General features: G+C 49.2%; 2 long non-coding RNA genes across 2 annotated transcripts in view; one reads left to right on the forward strand and one right to left on the reverse strand.

Moving 5' to 3' along the window:
- The window catches only part of LOC110133068 (uncharacterized), a 51,130-nt gene extending 32,848 nt beyond the window's left edge, over positions 1-18,282 (reverse strand). Inside the window, exons 1-2 of the long non-coding RNA XR_011490344.1 lie at positions 18,177-18,282; positions 8,408-8,479 (exon numbers count right to left, since the gene is read on the reverse strand). This is a non-coding gene — a long non-coding RNA (uncharacterized lncRNA). The remainder of the gene's footprint in view (positions 1-8,407; positions 8,480-18,176) is intronic.
- The window catches only part of LOC110133154 (uncharacterized), a 38,164-nt gene continuing 34,058 nt past the window's right edge, over positions 18,256-22,361 (forward strand). Inside the window, exon 1 of the long non-coding RNA XR_011490343.1 lies at positions 18,256-18,366. This is a non-coding gene — a long non-coding RNA (uncharacterized lncRNA). The remainder of the gene's footprint in view (positions 18,367-22,361) is intronic.

Raw genomic sequence — 22,361 nt, forward strand, 5'->3', positions numbered from 1 at the left:
ACCCAGTAGACAATACACAAGGCGAAAAGCAGTGTCATGAGGGCTGCTCCTTTCAGAGACTCTAGAGGAGAATCCTCCTTGCCTTTCCCAGCTTCTAGAGGCACCTGCATTCCTTGGCTCATGGCCTTATCCTCAATTCGCTCCAGCCTCTGTTCCTGTTGTCACATCGCCTTCTCTGACTCTGATCCTTCTGCTTCCCTTTGATAATGATCCTTGAGATGACAGGAGGCTCACTTGAATAATCCAGGATAGCCTCCCTGTCTCGAGGCCCTTAACACTAGCCACGTCTGCAAAATCCCTTCTGCCCATGAGGGCACATGATTACAGGTTCTAGGGACTGGGACCTGGACATCTTTGTGGGCTCAGTCACTAAGTTGTATCCAACTCTTTGTGACCCCTTAGACTGTAGCCTTCCAGGCTCCTCTGTCCATGGGATTTTCCAGGCAAGAATCCTGAGGGGCTTGCCATTTCCTTCTCCAGCGGATCTTCCCAACCCAGGGATTGAACCTTTATCTCCTGCTTGGCAGGTGGATTCTTTACCACTGAGCCAACAGGGAAGCCCATTTTTGGAGGGCCCCTATTCTGTCTAGTGGGCTTCCCTGGTGGCTCAGCGATAAAGAATCAGCCTGCAATGCAGGAGACTCCGGTTCGATCCCTGAGTTGGGAAGATCCCCTGGAGGAGGGCGTGGCAACCCACTTCAATATTCTTGCCTAGAGAATCCCATGGACAGAGGAGCCTGGCGGGCTACAGTCCATAGGGTGGCAAAGAGTCTGACACAACTGAAGCGACTGAGTATGCATGCATGCATTCTGCCTAGCAACTGCTGCTGCTGCTGCTAAGTCGCTTCAGTCGTGTCCGACTCTGTGCGACCCCACAGATGGCAGCCCACTGGGCTCCTCTGTCCCTGGGATTCTCCAGGCAAGAACACTGGAGTGGGTTGCCATTTCCTTCTCCAATGCATGAAAGTGAAAAGTGAAGTTTTTCAGTTGTGCCCGACTCTTAGCGACCCCATGGACTGCAGCCTACCAGGCTCCTCCATCCATGGGATTTTCCAGGCAAGAGTACTGGAGTGGGGTGCCATTGCCTTCTCTGCCTAGCACACTATGGTTGGCCAAAAATAAGCTCTGTGTGTGTGTGTGTGTGTGTGTGTGTGTGTGTGTGTGTGTGCGTGTGTGTGTGTTGGGGGCTGCACCAGGTCTAGTTGTTAAAAAATCTACTTGAATTGGTTCCTCCTGAGGACCCAAGCCACATCCTTCAGGGTGGAGCAAGCAACAGTAACCCTTGCAGGATTCTCTCTTACTTAACAGTTCAGTTCAGTTCAGTCGCTCAGTTGTGTCTGACTCTTTGCGACCCCATGAATCGCAGCATGCCAGGCCTCCCTGTCCATCACAAACTCCCAGAATTTACTCAAACTCATGCCCATTGAGTTGGTGATGCCATCCAGCCATCTTATCCTCTGTCGTCCCCTTCTCCTCCTGCCTCCAATCCCTCCCAGCATCAGGTCTTTTCCAACGAGTCAACTCTTCGCATGAGGTAGCCAAAGTATTGGAGTTTCAGCTTCAGCATCAGTCCTTCCAATGAACACCCAGGACTTATCTCCTTCAGGATGGACTGGTTGGATCTCCTTGCAGTCCAAGGAACTCTCAAGAGTCTTTTCCAACACCACAGTTCAAAAGCATCAATTTTTCAGCGCTCAGCTTTCTTCACAGTCCAACTCTCACATCCATACATGACCACTGGAAAAACCATAGCCTTGACCAGATGGACCTTTGTTGGCAAAGTAATGTCTCTGCTTTTTAATATGCTATCTAGGTTGGTCATAACTTTCCTTCCACGGATAAAGCGTCTTTTAGTTTCATGGCTGCAGTCACCATCTGCAGTGATTTTGGAGCCCAAAAAAAATAAAGTCTGACAGTTTCCACTGTCTCCCCGTCTATTTCCCATGAAGTGATGGGACCAGATGCCATGATCTTAGTTTTCTGAATGTTGAGCTTTAAGCCAACTTTTTCACTCTCCTCTTTCACTTTCATCAAGAACAGTACCAGAAGCCAAATACATCCCCACTTAAGTGAAAAACTCATCCCCACTTATGAGCCTTGATCTGAAAATTGGGCCAGCTTTAGGTTCAGGTACAACAAGATCAACAAGGTCAAGTGATATCATCAGGCCTCCATCTTTCCCAAAGATAAAGTCTCCTCTAGAATCAGATTAGCTGGGCGGGGGAGGTGGTGGAGGGGGGGGGGGTTACCTGAAACCTAAAACTTGCCATCCTTACCACTCAGCTGCCCCCCAAGGTCATCTACAGGAAAGATAATACCTGCCCAGCAGAAAATGCCTAAAAAGACTGGTGTCAGAGATGTGAGTGGGTACCCTGATTGGCAGATTCTGAGTCATGGGCCCACCCCCAAGAAGAGGAGGGCAGCGTCTTAGAAATGCTGAGAACAGCGTCTTGTGTGATAGTGGGTGCTGCTATGGGGAGGGGGGTGGTTGCTGGTCCTGCAGAAACAGCAGTGCCCCCGGTTGTGGTGGCCTGGTTGAGGCCCCTCCCAGGGGGCCTCCCCTCTGCAACAATCCTTCCAGCGGACCCCTAGTCTCTGAGGACCTTTCTGTCCCTGAAACCAGAAGAGTCCAATCACAGCACAGAGGGTGGTTCAGGCCTCCTTCCTCTGCCTCCAGGTCACCACTCGTCTCTGGCAATCAGTGACTTTGTGGGATCTGCCATTGATTCTGGGGCACCCTGGTGTCTGAGGCCCCCTGGTACCATCCACAAGGATGTTAGAAGCACAATCTCAACCTAAAATGAATGTCTAATGCATCAAAGGAAATGTGGTAAGAAGTTTCACTTGAATTCCAACGCACAAGGTCTAGACAGGAGGCCAAGAGGTGAGAGACAGCGTCACTCCAAGTCTGGGCTAGAGGTAAGCGGTAGGGTGATGGAGGTTTCCTCTGAAAACAAACCATATACTCTGCACCCAGTGGGTGATTAGCAGTGGGTTTTTTGATGGATGTAGGCTGTTAGAGAATGGAACCAAAATAATTCCCCTCACTGAAAAATAAAACATGGCCATATCCTGTGCCACGTCCCCTTGGGCCTTAGGAAAGAGCACCTATGCTACAAAACCAGTGCCACTGTGTGCTGGGTTCTGGAGGGCAATGCAGACGGCAGGTCCTGGCCATCGTGTCCCCCACTCCCAAGCCTGCCCTGGTCCCTGGTCCCAAGCCCAGTCTCCCCACCCTGTCCTCATCCTGACCCAGCAAGCAGGGCTTGGCTAGCCTGACCTGTTTTGCCTTTCTAAGTGGAAACAGGCTGCTGAAAAAGAAAGTCAGCTCGGGGCAGAACCTGGTAACTCTTGATTCATGTTCACCTCTGACCAAGACAGAAACCCAGCTGTGGTTATCAGAAAGCAACTGAGAGGCTGGGAGTGGTGGGGCGGGAGGGGAGCAGGATGGGAGGTTGGGGGAATAGAGAAGTTCTGAATCACAGGATCTTATTCATGGAACCCATGTGGCCACAGGGTGGGATGGGGTGAGGGAGGAGAGTAGGAGTCCTCTGTGGGGGCAGGCTGCACAGAACAGGGCTTCCATATCCCCCATCTCCCTCCTGCCCCCCACCTCCCCAGAGTGCATAGCATTTCCATGAAGAGTGAGGGCAGCAACTCTCCTAAGATCAAGGGCGTGGAGATGGTCCCAGGCCTGGGAGGGGTGAGCTGGCCCAGTCTGTTGGGGGTGTATGAGTCAACAGTCACCTGAATCTTGCTAGCAGATTCCAGGGGACCAGGGTGGTGGCCTTGACAGAACCCTGGAGCGAATGTCCCCACCTAAGCAGGGTGAGGCAGGGCAAGGCCCAGCAAGTCCAGGCCCCACCGAACCTCCAGGGCCAAACCCGCCATTGATTGGCCAACACATGGAATGGAGGTGGAAACCCATCTCTCCCACCCCCCACCCCCACCCCCCTGTGGCCAATGACTGCCAGAACCGCTTGAAAAGGGGAAGTCTCCCACTGGTTAGGAATTTCAGACTTTGGAAAGGTCAGGATTAATTAGCAAACTGGTTGCTTCAAGGAGCTTAAAAAGGCAGTGGAGGGGACGGGACCAGGATTAAGAGGCCAGAATGGAGAAGATGCGTCTGGGGGCAGCCCATCAACAAGCAGGCTCTCCAGGGTACAGGGGCAACTCTCAGGTTGACGGTGGGGGGCTCACTCTGACCTGAGACTCCATGCAGGGAGCAGCTCTCACCCCAGGAGCCTGGGCCAATGCTCTCTACCTCTTCCCACAACCACAGGGAAACTTCCAGGGAACTGGGACCTCCAAGCCCAGAGAGAACGCCTCCAAAATTCCTTGGGATTTTTTCTTTTCTAGTCAACTATGTGTCTATTTATAGATGTGGAAATATGCGTGGAGAAAGGACTGGAAGGAAACACACAAAATGTTAACATGCTTATTTTCTTCTTGGTGTCATTTTATTTTAAAAAAAAAAAGACTCTCAAGATAAGAAAAAAGATACTTTTAAGTATAATTAATCTTGATATAAGTGTTCATGCTTGTTACAGGAGAGTGGAAAGGAGAAATCAGAAATCACCAAAGCACTTCAACCATTAACATCTCGTGTTTTCTTTCACTGTTTCTCCCATGCAGACATTTTGGATGTAAGGCTGTTTGTTTAACATATCCATGATCATCTTAGATTACTACAAAGCTTTTCCATATGACCACAGAAGCACCATAACCATCTTTCAAAATGTCTATCTAATATTTATGCAGTAGATAATGTTAATACCATTATTCATCTGGCCATTCTCCCATGTTAGCATATCTAAGTAGTTTCCAACTCACGATTATAAATAACACTGCTGTGAACATCTTTGTATGGAAAAGTCTTTCATTTTTTTGGAGATTACTGTCTTCAAATTCTCACATTTATAGATATGGGATTACAGTGTAAAAGGCGGCCACACGTGAAGCAACAGGGTGAACCTGAACCAAGTTAGTCTCATTCCCAATTCCCCAATCTTTAATCCTAACAAAGAAAAATGGGAATGGGGCTCCTCTGGGACATGGCAGGAATGTGATGTCTCCTGCCTCCACCACGATCCCCCTACCTACCGCATCCACCCAACATGCATAGTTTTTACTATTATTATTATTATTTTTTTTTTTTGCCACACCACATAGCATGAGGGATCTTAGTTCCCTGACCAGGGGTTGAACCCACACCCTCTGCAGTGGAAGCATGGAGCCTCAACCACTGGACCTCCAAGGAAGTCCAACATGCATGGTTTTTATTGTTAGCAGTAAATAAAACCCTGTGAGTCTAGCCCTGCCACTTTTGACAGGTTGTCACAGAGGATGAGGAGAATTAAAAGACTCCCCAGCAGAGTTGAGGAGCTAAGGTCTTAGGAATGAGCTGCCTGGACCACGAGGGAGAAACCCTTTGCACCACAAGTGGGAAGGCTTCTCAGCCATGAAGCACCAGCTATGTCTTCCAAGATGGGCAGAGTTCCTGCTGACAGAGCAGAGGGTGGCACACTCCCAGAGCTGGGGCCCCAGGGTGTGGGTTGGCAGTTAGGGCACATGGAGAGGAACCCAGGAGGTAAGAAAGCTGTGAGAGGCCAGACTGACAGAGGGGCAAGTCAGTTCCAGGGGGGCAGGGACTTAATTTGTCTCCCAGTGAATCTCCAGGGACATGAGAGAAAGCCCTCCCCTCTTTCTTCAGTGTTTTGGAGGATTTCCAGTTTCTCACCTTTCAAGCTCCCCATCCCCTGGACTCCCCCATCTTCTCCAGGCCTATGTCCCATCCCACCCTCTCAGCCATTGCCTCCTCTGCTCCCTCCCTGGTTCCCATTTTTCTGCAGAGACCACAGCATCCTGTGCCTGCCCAGGAGGGCTGCTGCATGCATGGAGGGTGAGCAACTTCCTGTCCCTGCCAGACTCCAAGGGGCTCCTGTCTCCTGGCTGGTCCAGCCCCAGAACAGAGGGCCATCCCACACTCACACCTCACAGCGGCATGCTCACACTTACCCACACACACTCACCTCCCACCTTCACTCACACTCCCTGTCCACCCTCCCACTGACTCAGAACACCTTACCATGCTGACTCACGAGAGAAGCGGGGTCCTGGCCAATGGGACCAGCTGGCCGACATCCACTGTCCCCAGCAGTTGTACCCCATCCCCACTTCAGCTCCTGCCCCCTCCATGGACACAGGGTGACATGCCCAGAGGAAAGACCCAGGTCTGTGTATACAAGGTGACATACCCAGAGGAAAGACCCAGGTCTGTGTATACAAGGTGACATGCCCAGAGAAAAGACCCAGGTTCCTGGACACAATGTGACACGCCCAGAGGAATGATCCAGGTCCACGGACACCAAGTGACATGTCCAGAGAAAAGACTCAGGTCCAAAGATACCAGGTGACATGTCCAGTGAAAAGACTCAGGTCCATGGATACCAGGTGACATGCCCAGAGAAAAGACCCAGGTTCCTGGACACAATGTAACACGCCCAGAGGAATGATCCAGGTCCACGGACACCAGGTGACATGTCCAGAGAAAAGACTCAGGTCCATAGACACCAGGTGACATGTCCAGTGAAAAGACTCAGGTCCCTGGACACCAGGTGACATGTCCAGAGAAAAGACCCAGGTCCCTGGACATAAGGTGATATACCCAGAGGAAAGACCCAGGTCCCAACCCTGGTCCCTCCACTCGTTACCTGGGAGGAGACCAGGGTTGTGGCCTCTTTCCCTGTCTGCAGGAGGCTTGGGTGATTAAATGACATAACGTGTGCTAAAGGCTGAGCAGGTTGAGTGCTATGCAAGTCACATGGACTGCAAGCGGACGGTTAAACATCCTCACCACACGAACACCTCAGACGTCTAGCTGCCAGGCCAGCCCAGGGGCCCTGGGGCTGAGCACCCTGCAGCTGCTTTCTGCGCCCACAGACACTGGAGCCAAACCCCAGCACCCTGGCCCTACCTCGCTTCCTGCCAGCCAGACACACCCAGACAGCACTTATCCCCAAACTGGGGCATCTCTGCCCTCGAACTGGGGACCCCTCAGCCCCTCCCGCCCAATGGCTTTGATCAATATTGTTTTGTAACTATTTTATGACTCCCCTCAGGTTTCCCTTGTGGCTCAGAGGGTAAAGAGTCTGCCTGCAATGCAGGAGACCTGGGTTCAATCCCTGGGTCGGGAAGATCCCCTGGAGGAAGGCATGGCAATTGACTCTAGTATTCTTGCCTGGAGAATCCCATGGATAGAGGAGCCTGACGGGCTACAGTCCATGGGGTCACATAGAGTTGGACACAACTGAATGACTAACACACACACACACACACACACACACACCCCACTCCACTGTGCCTCTCTGCTCTAAACATTCTGATGCTTTTCTTCCTCCAGTCCGGGGATGCACGATGCCCACCTCCCTTTTCTGGCCTCAGAGCCCCTTTCTTCTCCATCGTTCCCTATCCTGTCTGTCCACACCCCACCCTGACCACTTGGCCACAGTGCACCTCCACCTCCTCCCTCTCCCTCCACACCTGCAGCCTCTTCCTGTTACCTCCTCCCCCTCCCCCATCCCCGCCACCCAATCAGACCAAGCCAGCTCCCTGGAACCCAGCCAAAATTTCAGCCCAGGCGAGTCCTTCCTTGAGCAGTGTTTCTGTGAACAGGGTGGCGGTGGGAAAGGAGGTGATTCCAATTGGAGCATCAGGGGACCGGAACCGAGTGTGACCGGTGTGAACCGGGCACAGGGGCCACACCCGTGTCCATCCTGCCGGGAGCCCCAGATGGCTGTGGGGTTCTTGTTGGCTCAGCCCTTTCGCTCTATGGGGCCAGGCAGTCATCTGAGGGGCGCATGTTGGGGCAGACTGGACTGAGGCCCCCTGCCTGTCCTGAAATAGCTCTCTTGCCACTCTTGGAGAGACGCCCTCAGCCAGGGGAAGACGAGCGCCCAGCCACTCCTATGGAGTCCTGAGCCCATCGCAGGTTGATCTGCAGCCCGTCTGCAGACCTGGGAGGCCCGCCTCTGGCCCCAGCAATCTTCCAAGGACTTTCCCATGGCCTGCAGGTGGGGATCCATGCCAGAGACTGGGAAATCTCCACCCTGGCCATTGCCCAGGGGGCAATCACACTGGCGGCAGGCATTTGATATCCAACTGCCCAGGATGGCTCACCTTGTGTGGGCCTACTGATTATGAATTCAGTGTTGCTGGGTGCTAAAGACAAATGTCATTTACGCTGCTTTGCACTCTGTACAGCTTGGAAGCCAGGTTTGGGACCAGACAGACCTGAGTTTGAAGCCCAGCCATGCCTCTCCTTAGCTGTGTGACCCCTGCAAGTGACTTAACCTCTCTGAGCATCAGCTTCCTCAGCTGTATGATGGCGACTGCTAAGAGAACTTACCTTCAGGATTTGGAGGATGAAGTCATCTTGTGCTTATGAAGTCAGTCATGGGGTGGGCACTCAGATGGTCTCCTAGGAAAGAAGTAGAAGTAGCTGCTGTCATTGATATTACTTATTTTTTAAAATATCTATTTGTTTATTTGGTTGCTTCAGGTCTTAGATGTGGCACACAGGATCTTTGTTGCATCTTGTGGGATCTTCCATATTGTACACATTCCATGTTGTAGCGCATGGACTCGCTAGCTGTGGCTCATGGGTTTCAGCAGTTTCGACATGCGGGTTTAGTTGCTACCACACATGTGGGATCTTATTTCCCAGACTAGGCATTCAACTTGTGTCCCCTGCTTTGCAAGGTGGATTCTTAACCACTGGACCGCCAGGGAAGTCCTGATATTATTTCTTAACTCCCCTCGAGACTTAAGTAGGCAGTGTGGGAAACAGAGTGCTGTCCCAGGTGCTCGGAGTTAACAGCAGCCTTAGGGCCCTGAGCCAGGACCCAGGGGTGGGATTGAAGCATGAGGCCTGATCCAGGCTCTTCCTTATTTGCAACCTGGAGCTCATGCTCTCCCATACCCTGGAGACAGAAAAGGAGAATGAGTCCATACTGTGTTTGTTTCAACTCCCTCTCAAAGGACCAGCAGGTGAAGTTCTGCTGGGCTGCCCATTTGCTTTTGTCACACTGCTATTCTGTAAGGCTCTTATCACTGGATGAAGGGTCACGGTAACTTGGCTGGTTTCCAGGCGGAAGAAAGAAGACCCAACTTCAGTTCTGCTTCTTCCCCCTTCAAGAGGGCTGTGTCCTTCCATCCTTACTTCTTCTTCTCTAAGAGGTCCCAGGTGGTAAATGGTGGTGGTGGTTCATGGTTTAGTCACTCAGTCATGTCTGATTCTTGCAACTGTAGCTCGTCAGGCTCCTCTATCCATGGGATTTTCCAGGCAAGAATACTGGAGTGGGTTGCCATTTCCTTCTCCAGGGGATATTCCCAACCCAGGGATCAAACCCATGTCTCCTGCATTGCAGGTGGTCTCCTGTATTGCAGGTGGATTCTTTGCCACTGAGCCACCAAGGGAGCCCCTGGTAAATGGGTGGGTGGATAAAAATCACGGTAACAGGTGGAAGGAGGAACCAGCTGGTGTGAGTTACAGAACCATCCTTCTGGTTTCATCTTCTTTTCCTATCTGAGTCTTTACCTAGCAGAATTAGATATGAAAAAGCCACTCCCACCCACTACACACATACCCCTCTTTTTTTTAATTTGTAGCATCTTAATTGAGATATAATTTACTTACAATAAGATGCACCCACTCAAAGTGTACAATTCAGTGAATTGTGGCAGATAAATACACCTATGAAACCACCACCACAATCAAGACAAACATCTAATCTATTTAATTGGCTATGGGTGACCCATTTGTATTATTCATGGTATTTTTATTGAAAGATGGCAGGAGCTCAATTCATGCTACCTAGGCAAAGAAACAGGAATATTTATCTGTGCAACTGGAACATTCAGGAATACACCAGCTTCAGGTATGGCTGGATTCAGGCATTCAAGTGACATCATGAGTGTCCTATGCTCCCTCGATCTCTAAGAAATTCTCTCCCTGTGTCTGGCAAGATGACTGTTGACATCCTGCCTCTTTAGCAATGCCAAGGGAAAGAAATGGTCTTCTCTGACAGCCCTAAGAACACGGCCAAAAAGCCTGTGACTTGCTTTATTGTGCTATTTGCTTTATCGTGGTAGTCTGGCAGAGGAAAAAAGCCCTGCAATATCTCTGAGGTCCACCTGTGCTCCCACCACAACCAATTTCAACCATCATCTAAAGCGACTTATCACAGAATGAAGACACATAGAGAACAGACTTATTGACATGGGGGGCAGCAGAAGAAGAGGGTGGGATGTATGGAGAGAGTAACATGGAAACATACACTGTGGTTTAGCTGCTCAGTCATGTCCAACTCTTTGTGACCCCATGGACTGTAGTCCACCAGTCTCCTCTGTCCACTGGATTTCCCAGGCAAGAATACTGGAGTGGGCTGCCATTTCCTTCTCCAGGGGATCTTCCCAACCCAGGGATCAAACCTGGGTCTCCTGCATTGCAGGGAGATTCTTTATCAACTGAGCCACCAGGTAAGCTCTAACATATACACTACTGTATGTAAAATAAACCAGTCAGTTCAGCTCAATTGCTCAGTCATGTCAGACTCTTTGCCACCCCATGGACTGCAGCACGCCAGGCCTCCCTGTCCATCACCAACTCCCGGAGCTTGCTCAAACTCATGTCCACTGAGTCAGTGATGGCATCCGACCATCTCATCCTCTGTCGTCTCCTTCTCCTCCTGTCTTCAATCTCTCCCAGCATCAGGGTCTTTTCCAATGAGTCAGTTCTTTGCATCAGGTGGCCAAGGTATTGGAACTTCAGCTTCAGCATCAGTCCCTCCAACAGATAGCCAATGGGAAAACAGCTAATGGGAATTTGCTGTATGACTCAGGAAACTCAACTGGGGCTCTGCAACAACCTAGAGGGGTGGGATGGGGAGGGAAGTTCAAGACAGAGAGGACAGATAATATACCTATGACTCATTCAAGTTAAGGAATGGCAGAAAATAACACAATATTGTAAAGCAATTATCCTTCAATTAAAAAGAAATAAATTTAACTTAAAAAAAGAATTCTTTCTCGGGGGCGGGAGTGTGGAGAACAAACACCTTCTGTTATGAAAGAGGGGAAGGAAGTAGAGACTGGTCAGACAGAAAGAACAGAAGAACTCCACTTTATACAAAGCTGCCTGAACAGATTTCAGAAAGGAATCTTCCAGGGCTTCCTCCCACCTGAAACTCTGGTCAAGGGAACCCAGGGTCAAGAGAACACTGACCCTGACAAGGCTGGACTCCTCATAGAAACAGTCCGGTCAATATGCAGGATAAGGGTCCAGGCTGTGTTCCCCACCTCCCTACCCACACCCCACCACTGCCAGTCACATTCTACAGAAAATTCAGGAACTTTCTGAGCCCACCACTTTCTGCAAAGCCATTCCAACAACCAGACCCGTGATTTTCAGCTTGTTCAGCTCTTTTAAAACAACCCTTTCAAAGCAGCCCAGAAAATGGGGACTGTGGCTTGATTTGAGGTTAAACAAATAAGTGCCATTTATCCACCAACACTCGAGGAATGAGAGATTTCTCAAGGCAAATTCCCCAGCTACGTGCTCCAGAAAAACTGCTGCCCCAAATTGCTGGGTTCCAGTCCAGCGTTCTCCATTTCGAAGATATTTGGGTTGCTTTCAGCTCCGCTCTGTGCAGAGCACTCCGAGGAGGGTGGGGCTGGCGGCCAGGCACACCGCCTCTAGGCTGTGTCAGCCTCCCACCCAGCGCCCACAGGACCCTGGGAGCTCTGGGGTATTTCTCAGCCTGCTGGGAGATGGCTCCCCTCCAGCCCAGGGAGCCGGGCCAGACTGCTGGCTGCTTGAGGCAGACTACTTCTCTTCCCATGTTTTGAGGGCAGGCAAGAATAAGAAGAAGGAAGGAGAGAGGGGAAAAAAAAACAAAACAACTACTACATTCTCAAACAGATAAAACTCGGCTCTACCAGACAGGAAAGCTGAGCTTCTCAGAATGTAGGGTGCAGAAGCAACTAGACAGAGAAATCTTCCTTCCTTTTCTCTCTGAGAAACATTGGTCTTTGTGCCCTTGGTGGAAATCTGGGCAAGAGTTTTCAGATCTCCCTACTCTACGCAGGAAGTACCCTGCAGCAAAAACAGTGCTGCTGCCGCTGCTGCTGCTGTTTATTCACTAAGTTGTGTCCAACTCTTTGTGACCCCATTGACCATAGCCTGCCAGGCTCTCTGTCCATGGGATTCTCCAGGCAAGAATACTGGAGTGGGTTGCCATTTCCTTCTCCAGGGGATTTTACCGACCCAGGGTTTGAACCCACGTCTCCTGCTTGGCAGGTGAATTCTTTACCGCTGGGCCACCTGGGAAGCCCATAACTTAGCCTAGCCTACCTTAAATGTGCTCAGAACACTTACATTAGCCTACAATTGGGTAAACAGTGCTCCCCAAACATGCCATTTGCTCCCCTGCCTTTCCCAGCTGTGCATCTGACTAGTTTCAGCTGATGAAACTGAGCAGAAGGGGTGCATGCCATGGCCAGGCTGAGGCAGTAAATTGCCCCAGGCCCCCATCTCTAGTCCACTCTGACAATGGAAGAGTGTTCCATACTTATGCCCAACATCTTCTGCCTGGGTCCCTGCATGAGTTTGTGGAGCAGAACTACCTGCCGATCTGCTGGGATATACAGCGTGATCAAGAAATAAACCCTCGGGACTTCCCTGGTGTCCAGTGGCTAAAACTCCGAGCTCTCAATGCCAGGGTTCCAGGTGTATTCCCTGGTCAGGGAACTAGATCCCATATATGTTGCAACTAAGAGTTCGCATGCTGCAACTAAAGATTCTGTATGTCACAAGGAGGACTGAATACCCCACATGCTGCAACCAAGTCTTAGCACAGCCAAATAAATAAAAGAAATATTAAAAAGAGAGAGAAAAAGAAACCCTTATTGTGTTTAGCCACTGAGACCCAGTGTTGGTTCGTTACTGCTCCATTACCTGGCATGCCCTGACTGATTCAGGCTCTGGTGCACTTTGTCATGTTGTTCACTGGGAGAGACCAGTATAGCAGAGGTGGAAAAGCATACTTCCTCCCCTTCTGGCTAACAGCCTTCACCAAAGAATTGATTACGCTCAGGGGCCCACAGTTCCCTGTCTCACCAAAGATTTAAGGAACTTCTCTGAGGTTTGGGCCTGGGTCTGTGCCTTCCTTTGAATTTCTCCACAGCACTTGGTTGAGCATGAACATAGAAATGGTCACCACTCACATTCCCATTGCATAGTGAATGAAGCACTTTCACTGGTGGTCCCCCATGAGGTGGGTGGGATTGGCTTAATTCCTATTTTAAAGATGAGAATACAGAAGCTCAGAAGGGGTCAATATCCTCCTAAGGTTGCACAGCTATTTAAGGAACTTGAACCTAGGTCTGCGCCTCTTGCCACACCACCAGTATTTCTCAAAATGTAGCTCACAGACTCTAAGGCGGGGCCTGAGAATCTGCATTTTCAGAGCTCCTCCAGCAATAATGATGCTCACTAAATCTGAGCATAACACTTCACACCATATCCCACTGCCTCTTCTGTCAGACGAAGCCACCATCAGAGTAATGGGATTTGAGGGGTACAGAAAAGTACCACCTCCCCAGCCAAAACCACCACAACAAAATGTCTTCCTGGCCAGGCTGCTATTTGTGAAATTCTCCCCAATGAGCCATTTCTTTGATTATTCCCAGCTAGGCACAATCATCTATAAGACGTCACTCTTCAAGGTACATTTCTGCAGGGAAGCAAGACCTTTCTCTGAAAGCAGGGATGCAGCTGGAGGCTGCAGGCAGGGAGGTTTGCAGGAGGAGGCTGGGCCTTGTGCAGTGGGAGTGGGAGGAGGGGTCCCAGGAGGAGATGAAAAAAATGCACCTGCAGGAGGCGGTTGAAACCTCACGCACACATGCACACACAAGAAAGAGTCAGACAGAGCTGGAGAGGAGTCTCAGTCTTACTATTCACTACCTCGGTGAACTTGCAAAAGTGACTTCATCTCTCTGAGCTTCAGTTTTCTCATCCGTGAAATGGCACTACTCACAGAGCCTATCTGTAGTTAGGTTGCTGTCAGAATCAAATGTAATTGAACACTGATGACAGTTAATATTTATCCATCCCTTAACAACTGCCAGAAGCTATTCTAAGTGATTTACATACATTAACTCATTTAAGCATCGCCATTACCTTATAATGTGGTGATGATCTTTAGTGAAAGTGAAAGTGTCAGTGGCTCAGTTGTGTCCGGCTCTTCATGACCCCCTGAACTGTAGCCTGCCAGGCTCCTCCATGGAATTTCTTGTCCATGGAATTCTCCAGGCAAAGATTCTGGAGTGGGTTGCCATGCCCTCCTCCAGAGGATCTTCCCGACCCAGGGATCAAACCTGGCTCTCTTACATCTCCTGCAGTGGCAGGCAGGTTCTTGGCATATTATAGACAATAGATATTACTGTCTCCATTTTACAGATGAGGAAAGTGGGCCTAGAGAAGTTAAATGACTTGTGGTAAGTCAGTAGCACAGTGCTGCTTCAAACCATTGTCAATTTGAATCTAGAGCCACTTATGGCACATGATGGTGAGCCAGGACTTGTAGATTCAACCCCCAAAGTATTCAACCCCAATATTTTTGCTACCTAATACGAAGAACTGACTCATTGGAAAAGATGCTGATGCTGGGAAAGATTGAAGGCAGGAGGAAAAGGGGACGACAGAGGATGAAATGGTTGGATGGCATCACCAATTTGATGGACATGGGTTTGAGCAAGCTCCAGAAGTTGGTGATGGACAGGGAAGCCTGGTGTGCTGCAGTTCATGGGGTGGCAAAGAGTCAGACACAACTGAGCAATTGAACTGAACCCCAAGATGAAGATCCCTGTCCCTCATTCATTCCTCCATATGCTGAGTGTTTCTGAATGGTTATTCTATGTCAGACACTGGCTTAGTGAATGTGGCAACTCAATGTCATTCTATTCTATTCTGCAGCTTCATTCTATTCTGCAGCAATGCAGATCTATATCAATAGTACATTTGGAGAGAGATTTCTATTGTCCCCAGGATCTAACTGACCATCAGCCCCAGGGTTGCTCTGCAGGGCTGGGGGGACTCAGCCTCCTCCTGGGAGAATCCAGGCTCTGGGTGTTTCAGGAAATGTCTGACCTGCCAGGTTTCCGTGTGACTGATCAGTTAGAGCTGAGGAAGGGGGTGGGCCGAGAGGGGAGGTTTCCCGTCAGCCCAGCTTTTGTCTCTCACATGAGCCCGAGACAGACAAACCACAACCACAGACCCGACCAGCTGTGGAAGCATCGAACAGGAAACCCAGAACATCTGGTGCTTTACTTCCTCTGAAGGCTGTGTGTGTGTGTGTGTGTCCGCCTGTGTGCATGTCTGTTTTCTCTCCCTCTGTTGTTTAGCAGGACGGGGATGCAGACAGGGTTGGAAACCACAGGCTTTGTGGTGACAAGGGAGCCAGACACTCGCTCCCCAACGCTTATGGTGCCTCATCCCTCCCCGACAGTGACCCAGGATCTGACCTAACCTCACAGGCCACCCTCCAACACCTAGTGTCAAGCCTCCACGCACTTCAAGAAAAGGATTTTTTTTTTTTTTCTGTTTGGATCTGGGTGGTTTAAGAGGAACTTCTTTGCAGATGAAGTGGGAGAGTGAGTTCTGCTTAAACCTAACTTGGCCTCAGCATGACTGTGTGTGTTAGTTGCTCAGTCATGGCCTCAGCATACAGACCCATAAAAAGCTGCGCCTGGATGAAAGCTGTCTCTGAAATAACTTGAGCAGAATCTGTGGATGACCTCTGAGGCTGTGTGCTGGTCAGGGGGCTGTTTTCCCATTAGTGGTGTTGTCCTATGTGTAAGGCCTGAAAAGACAGGCACTGAGAAGGGGAGAAACATAAAGAAGTTTCGGGGTATAAACATAATGGGGCAAAGAAAAGCTCCCTCAGCCAAATCATACCATGAGGTTTGTCTCATAGGCCGGTTGTCTTTAGGAGGTAGGATTATGCTCATTTTTACAAATTATAAAATTGAGATGCAGAGGGGGTTCATAACTCACCCCCGGATCATTCAGCAAGTCAGGAGCAGGGCCAAGTTTCAATCAAGTCTGACTCCTGGCTGCACCGTATCTCCTAGATCTCACTTCATTCTTCAATGAACAGTAATCATGCCCAGCACACAACTGGTGCTGAAATTCATGTTTCTGGAATGAGTCAATGAAATGAGCTATACCTCATGGCAAGCGCTGTCATCATCACTGTATCCCCTGGGGCTCAGCGCCCCTGGGTGCTTCCAAAGTTCCTGAACAGTGACATTTCATTTACCTGGAGGTCATTTACCTAGCTGAGTCAACTGCTTGGCTAAAAATCTGAAAGAAGGTAGAAGGAACCACAAGCTGTCAACAGAAGTCACAAATCCTTAAAAGTTCAAATACTTAACTCAAGAGAACTTTTCAGGCTCTCAGTCAGAGTTGGCTTATCCTTACTTTACCTATTTCCAAAGAAGGCTGGGCACCAAAAAATGGATGCTTTCAAATTGTGGTGCTGGAGAAGACTCTTGAGAGTCCCTTGGACAGCAAGGAGATCAAATCTGTCAATCCTAAAGGAAATCCACCCTGAATATTCACTGGAAAGACTGATGCTGAAGCTCCAACACTTTAGCCACCTTGATGCTGGGAAAGACTGAGGGCAGGAGGAGAAGGCAGTGACAGAGGATGAGGTGGTTGGATGGCATCGCTGACTCAATAGACATGAGTTTGAGCAAACTCTGGGAGATGGAGAAGGACAGGGAAGCCTGGCTTGCTGCAGTCTGAAGGGTCAAGAAGAGTCAGACATAACTGAGTGACTGAACAAGTGTTAAAAAGTCTGCTTGCTGACCTTACCAAGCACTGGCTTAGAAAGGAGATGGTCTGCTAGAGGAAACTTGCTGGCAACACAATCTGGGAATTCAACTAGAATTTTCAAGACTAGTAGGTGGCATTAAGGATGCAATGCACCAGGGACACGGCTGAATGACTTCACTTTCACTTTTCACTTTCATGCATTGGAGAAGGAAATGGCAACCCACTCCAGTGTTCTTACCTGGAGAATCCCATGGACAAAGGAGGCTGGTGGGCTACAGTCCATGGGGTCACAAAGAGTCAGACACGACTGAACGACTAACACACACACACATACACACACACCTAACACACACACACACACACACACCCAGTGTGTGCCTGAAGAATCCCAGAGTCACACCCCCCTAACACACACACACACACACACCCCCAGTGTGTGCCTGAAGAATCCCAAAGAGTCAGACACGACTGAACGACTAACACACACACACACACACACACCCCCAGTGTGTGCCTGAAGAATCCCAGAGTCACACCCCCCTAACACACACACACACACACACACACACACACACACACAGTGTGTGCCTGAAGAATCCCAAAGAGTCAGACACGACTGAACGACTAACACACACACACACACACACACACACACACACACACACCCAGTGTGTGCCTGAAGAATCCCAGAGTCACACCCCCCCTAACACACACACACACACCCCCAGTGTGTGCCTGAAGAATCCCAAAGAGTCAGACACGACTGAACGACTAACACACACACACACACACCCAGTGTGTGCCTGAAGAATCCCAAAGAGTCAGACACAACTGAACGACTAACACACACACACACACACACCCAGTGTGTGCCTGAAGAATCCCAAAAAGTCAGACACGACTGAACGACTCACACACACACACACACACCAGCGTGTGCCTGAAGAATCCTAGGTACGGGGGAGCCTGGTGGGCTGCCCTCTGTGGGGTCGCACAGAGTCGGACACGACTGAAGCGATTTAGCAGTACCACCACCAGGAGCGGTAAGAGACAGGAGAGACAAACTGTCCGATTCCCAGGTATCTGCCCTTAGGCCCTTAGAAAGCCAGAAGGAACTGAAGCAAATCTCTGATGGTTTCTCTGGCTAAAATTAAAGGCACAGCAGCGCAGGCACGCAGACTTTAAGACTGCTCGCTCACAACTTGGTGTTTAAGAACTATACAGGCGCCAACCTAAAATGACACGTGCGCAGTGTCCGAGGCCTTACTCATTTTCATACCTGCGGGCAGGCTGAGCCCCCTTCTGCTCTGGAATTGATGTCACGCAAGCGCCGGGGGTGCATGACGTCATCCGAGCGCGCCTCCCACGGTACCCAAGTCCTGGGCTCAGACAAAGGCGTTGCTGTGGAGACCGGGCGTTGAGCCCGGTCCCCGATAAGAGATTGGAGGAGAGCCGATCAGCTAATGTTGGTAAGGTTTCCGAAAGCTTGCGGGCGGCGCTGTAGGTCTCTGTGTGCATGGGTTCCCCTGGCAACTCCGACGCCTTCTCGAAGTTCGCCCCGCGACTTCCAGGAACCCCCCAAAATTAGAGTCAGAGCCTAAAATTTAATTTGAGGGGTTTCTTGACTTAAGGTAGTAAATTTCGGTTGTACCTCTGATCCAAGTAAAGTAAAAATTCAAACTGCCCTAGATCCTATTGTGGGCCGGGCAGAGAGACCCCAATAAGGCTTAAATTTATCACTTAGGCAGTGTAGGGATAGGAAGAAGAATCTGGACCAGACGACTTCGTTCTGGGCTGTAACCTAACCGTTTTGAGCCTCAATTTCCCATAAGCATGAAAATATTTTTTCCTAAGAAACTCTGATTCCTTTCTCCCTGGGACTCACACCGCTGTTCTCTACCTTTCTCCAGATATCAAAGCTCCTTGAAAGAGTGTTTGTAGTCCCAGTGGCCCCCTCTCCCCCTCTTTATTGAATCCTTTACCTGCACAGTTTCTTCCTGTTGTCTTCTCACCTGCTCTGTCAGCAACATTTGAAACAGTTTATCACTTCACCTCCAAGAAACACTTTCTTCACTTGACTTGCAGGACTGCCCACTCTCGGTTTTCTTCTTCCTACTGAAACTGAACAGGACCCTATGGTCCTTGTACCCCACATCCTCTGCCTGCCTTTTGTCTGTGGGGAAAAAAAAAACAAACTTTAGCCAAAGAATAAGTTTAATCAGAGAAGTGAAGAAACTCAGAAACAAAGAAAAACAGTCAAAGGAAAGTAAATAATAATATACCATTAAGCAGAGTTCCTTCTCAGTTCCTTCTCAAGGGCTATAGATAATATTCTGAGCCATATCTTGTCAGCTGTCTTATAGACACTGAAACCCCAGGTGGAAGAAGTTAACTACATCATGACCAGACTTTACCCATGACATAAGCCACCAGAATTCCAAGAACTGGATGCCAGAAATGGAAACAAACTAACCCTGGAGCTGAATATTAACTGTACTTAAAACTGTCGAGATGACGCTGGTCAGACCACTGATGACCAGTTTCAAGGTGACTGTCAGCTGATAGTTCTGTTTCTGTATGTAGCCCCCTCCCTCAGCCTCTAAAAGCTCTTGCCCACTGACTGTCAGTGGCAGGGAGTTGGCCTTTGGACAGGTGTCCACTCTCCCTTTGGTTGCTGGCATCCAAAATAAAGGAAATGCCCCTTTCCACCAACCTGGCCTCTTTAATGGCTTTTGAGAAGTGAGCAGCCAAACCCCACTTTCAGTTACACTACTTCTCAGTCTCAATTGTTAGTTCTTCCTCATTCCACAGAACTTTCAGTGTTGCAGTGCCCAGAGTACTGGCTCCTTGAATTTCTTTCTTTCCACTTACTATACCTTGGTGATCTCATGTAGTTTCATGACCTTAGAGACCAACTATATGCTGATAAGAGCCTCTCCCCTGAACCCCAGGACTTAAATATACAACTATCTATTTGGAATCAAAACTTGAGTTCCAGTCAGCTGCTCAAACTCATCCTGTTGGAGCAGAACTCCTGAGCCTCTCCACCAAAATGTGCTCCCCATGCCCTTCCTTCTCTCAGAGAATGGAACACCCAACCTTTGAGCTCTCAGACTCCAAACCTTGTATTCTTCATCCTACATCCAATCTGTCAACAAATTTTTGAGAAACATTTTTTTCTTAAAAATATACCTAGAATCCTACCTCCACTTACACCATCTTAGACCCAGCCCCTCACGTCTCATAAATTATGGGTTATTGTAATGGCCTCCAAACTGTTCTTCCAGACTCTACCATTACCCATTTCTTTCTCAATCTATGTTTCACATGAAAACAGCCTGAGTAATTCTGTTCAAAGTCATACCACATGGCTTCTTTTGTGCAAAACCTTCCAAAGACTTCTTTCTCACTCAAGTAGAAGCCAGAGTTTGACCATGGCTACAAATGTCCTCCGGGGCTTCCCTGGTGGTTCAGTGGTAAAGAATCCTCCTGTCAACCCAGGAGACACAGGTTTGATCCCTGGATCAGGGGGATCCCCTGGAGGAGGAAAAGGCAACCCAGTATTTTTGCTTGGTTAATCCCATAGACAGAAGAAACATAGTGGGCTACAGTCCATGGGGTCACACGGAGTCAGACACAACTGAGCAACTGAACACACACACACAAATGTCCTCCATCACCTGGCCCCTGGAAGCTTTCTGAGCCCTTCTCCTAATTTCCACTCACTTACTTCCTTTACTCCAGCCATATAGGTCATTTTGCCAGGCTTCCATCTGCCTCCAGGACACTGAACTTGCTTTTACCTCTGCTTGGAACTTGTCCTCAAATAGCCCCAAGTCTCCCTCTCTCACCTCCATCAAGGCTTGACTCAAACAATCCTTATGCAGATAGGCATTCTCAGACTTCCCTGGGAGTCCAGTGGTTAAGACTTTGTGCTTCCAATGCAGGGGGAGTGGGTTCAATCTCTAGTTTGGGAACTAAGATCCCACATGCTTCAAGGCATGGGAAAGAGAGAGAGAGGGAGAGATGGAGAAAAGAACAGCATTCTCTAACCTCTGATTTTGAGTTACAGAATCCCACACTTCCACTGGGCTTCATGGCATTCATTCTTAATGTCAGTGAAATAATATTTCAGACTTTCATTCAGCAACAGGGAACACCTCACCCCCACGTGACCAGCAAGCACCATGCTTGCTAGTTGCTGGAGACTCTGTGGAGAACCTAAACACACATTTCCTCCTGTCCGGGTGTCTGGATCCTGAGGATGGGATACAGACGACATCCAGGTAGTCTTCCAAATAAGTGACTAATTGCAAACTGTGATGTGCATGACAGAGGAGAAACAATATAGTGCTGAAATGGGGAGTGTTGGTGGGGAATCTCTCTGAGGGAGTGACTCCTTAATAGTATTAGTCAGCTTGGGCTGCTGCAACAGAATACTGCAGGCCAGGTGGCTTCAGCAACAGACAGTTATTTTCTTACAGTCCTGGAGGCTGGAAGTCCAAGATCAAGGTGCAAGCAAGTTTGGTTCCCCCTGAGGCCTCTTTCCTTGGCTTACAGGCTGACACCTTCTCCCTGCATCCTCACATGGCTTTAAAAAAAAAAAAGTTGTCCATACTGCACAGTATGTGGGATCTTAGTTCCCAGAAGAGGGATTGAACCCATGCCCCTTGTGGTGGAAGTGTGGAGTCTTAACCACTAGACCACCAGGGAAGTCCCACAAGGCCTTTCTTCTGTGCACTTGCAACCACGGCTTCTCTCCAGATGTCCTAATCTCTTCTCATGAAGACAGCAGCCAGATCGGATTAGGGCCCACATTAATTTTCTCATTTTAACATACTTAACTCATTAGAGGCTCTGTCTCCAAAAGCAGTCATATTCTGAGGTGCTGAGGGCTGGAAATAACATTAATTAAGGCCCAAATGATGCATAGGAAGGAGAGATGGGACAAGGGCAACCCCAGGGATAGGGAAGAATATACACAGAAATTCCATGACTGGAAAGAGTATGACAACTTGGAAGAGACGATAGGTCCATGTAGCTTGAGCTTGGAGTGAGGGGTCTTGGTAGGAGATACACTGGGGTTTGGCGGCAGCAGGACCCTGGAAGCCACCTAGGCCTGTGATTAGTGATGTGATAAGTGTTGTCTTATGAAAAGATTCCTCTGAGCACAATGAGTGGAGAGAGGCTGTCCCCAGCTCCAAGGTTGTGGGCTGGTGAGGATTATCTGATAGATTACATGATGAGTGTCTCATTCAAGGGCTCAATGAAGGATTATGAGTATTTTTAAAAATAATTGTATTTACTTATTTTATTTTTGTCTGTGCTGGGTCTTCGTTGCTGCATGGGCTACTCTCTTGTTGCGGCGAGTGGGGGCTATTCTCTAGCTGAGGCAGGCAGGGGCTACTCTCTAATTGCAGTACACGGGCTTCTCACTGGGGTGACTTCGCTTGTTGAAGAGCAT

This window comes from Odocoileus virginianus, chromosome 11 (genome assembly GCF_023699985.2).
Source record: "Odocoileus virginianus isolate 20LAN1187 ecotype Illinois chromosome 11, Ovbor_1.2, whole genome shotgun sequence".
NCBI lineage: Eukaryota > Metazoa > Chordata > Mammalia > Artiodactyla > Cervidae > Odocoileus > Odocoileus virginianus.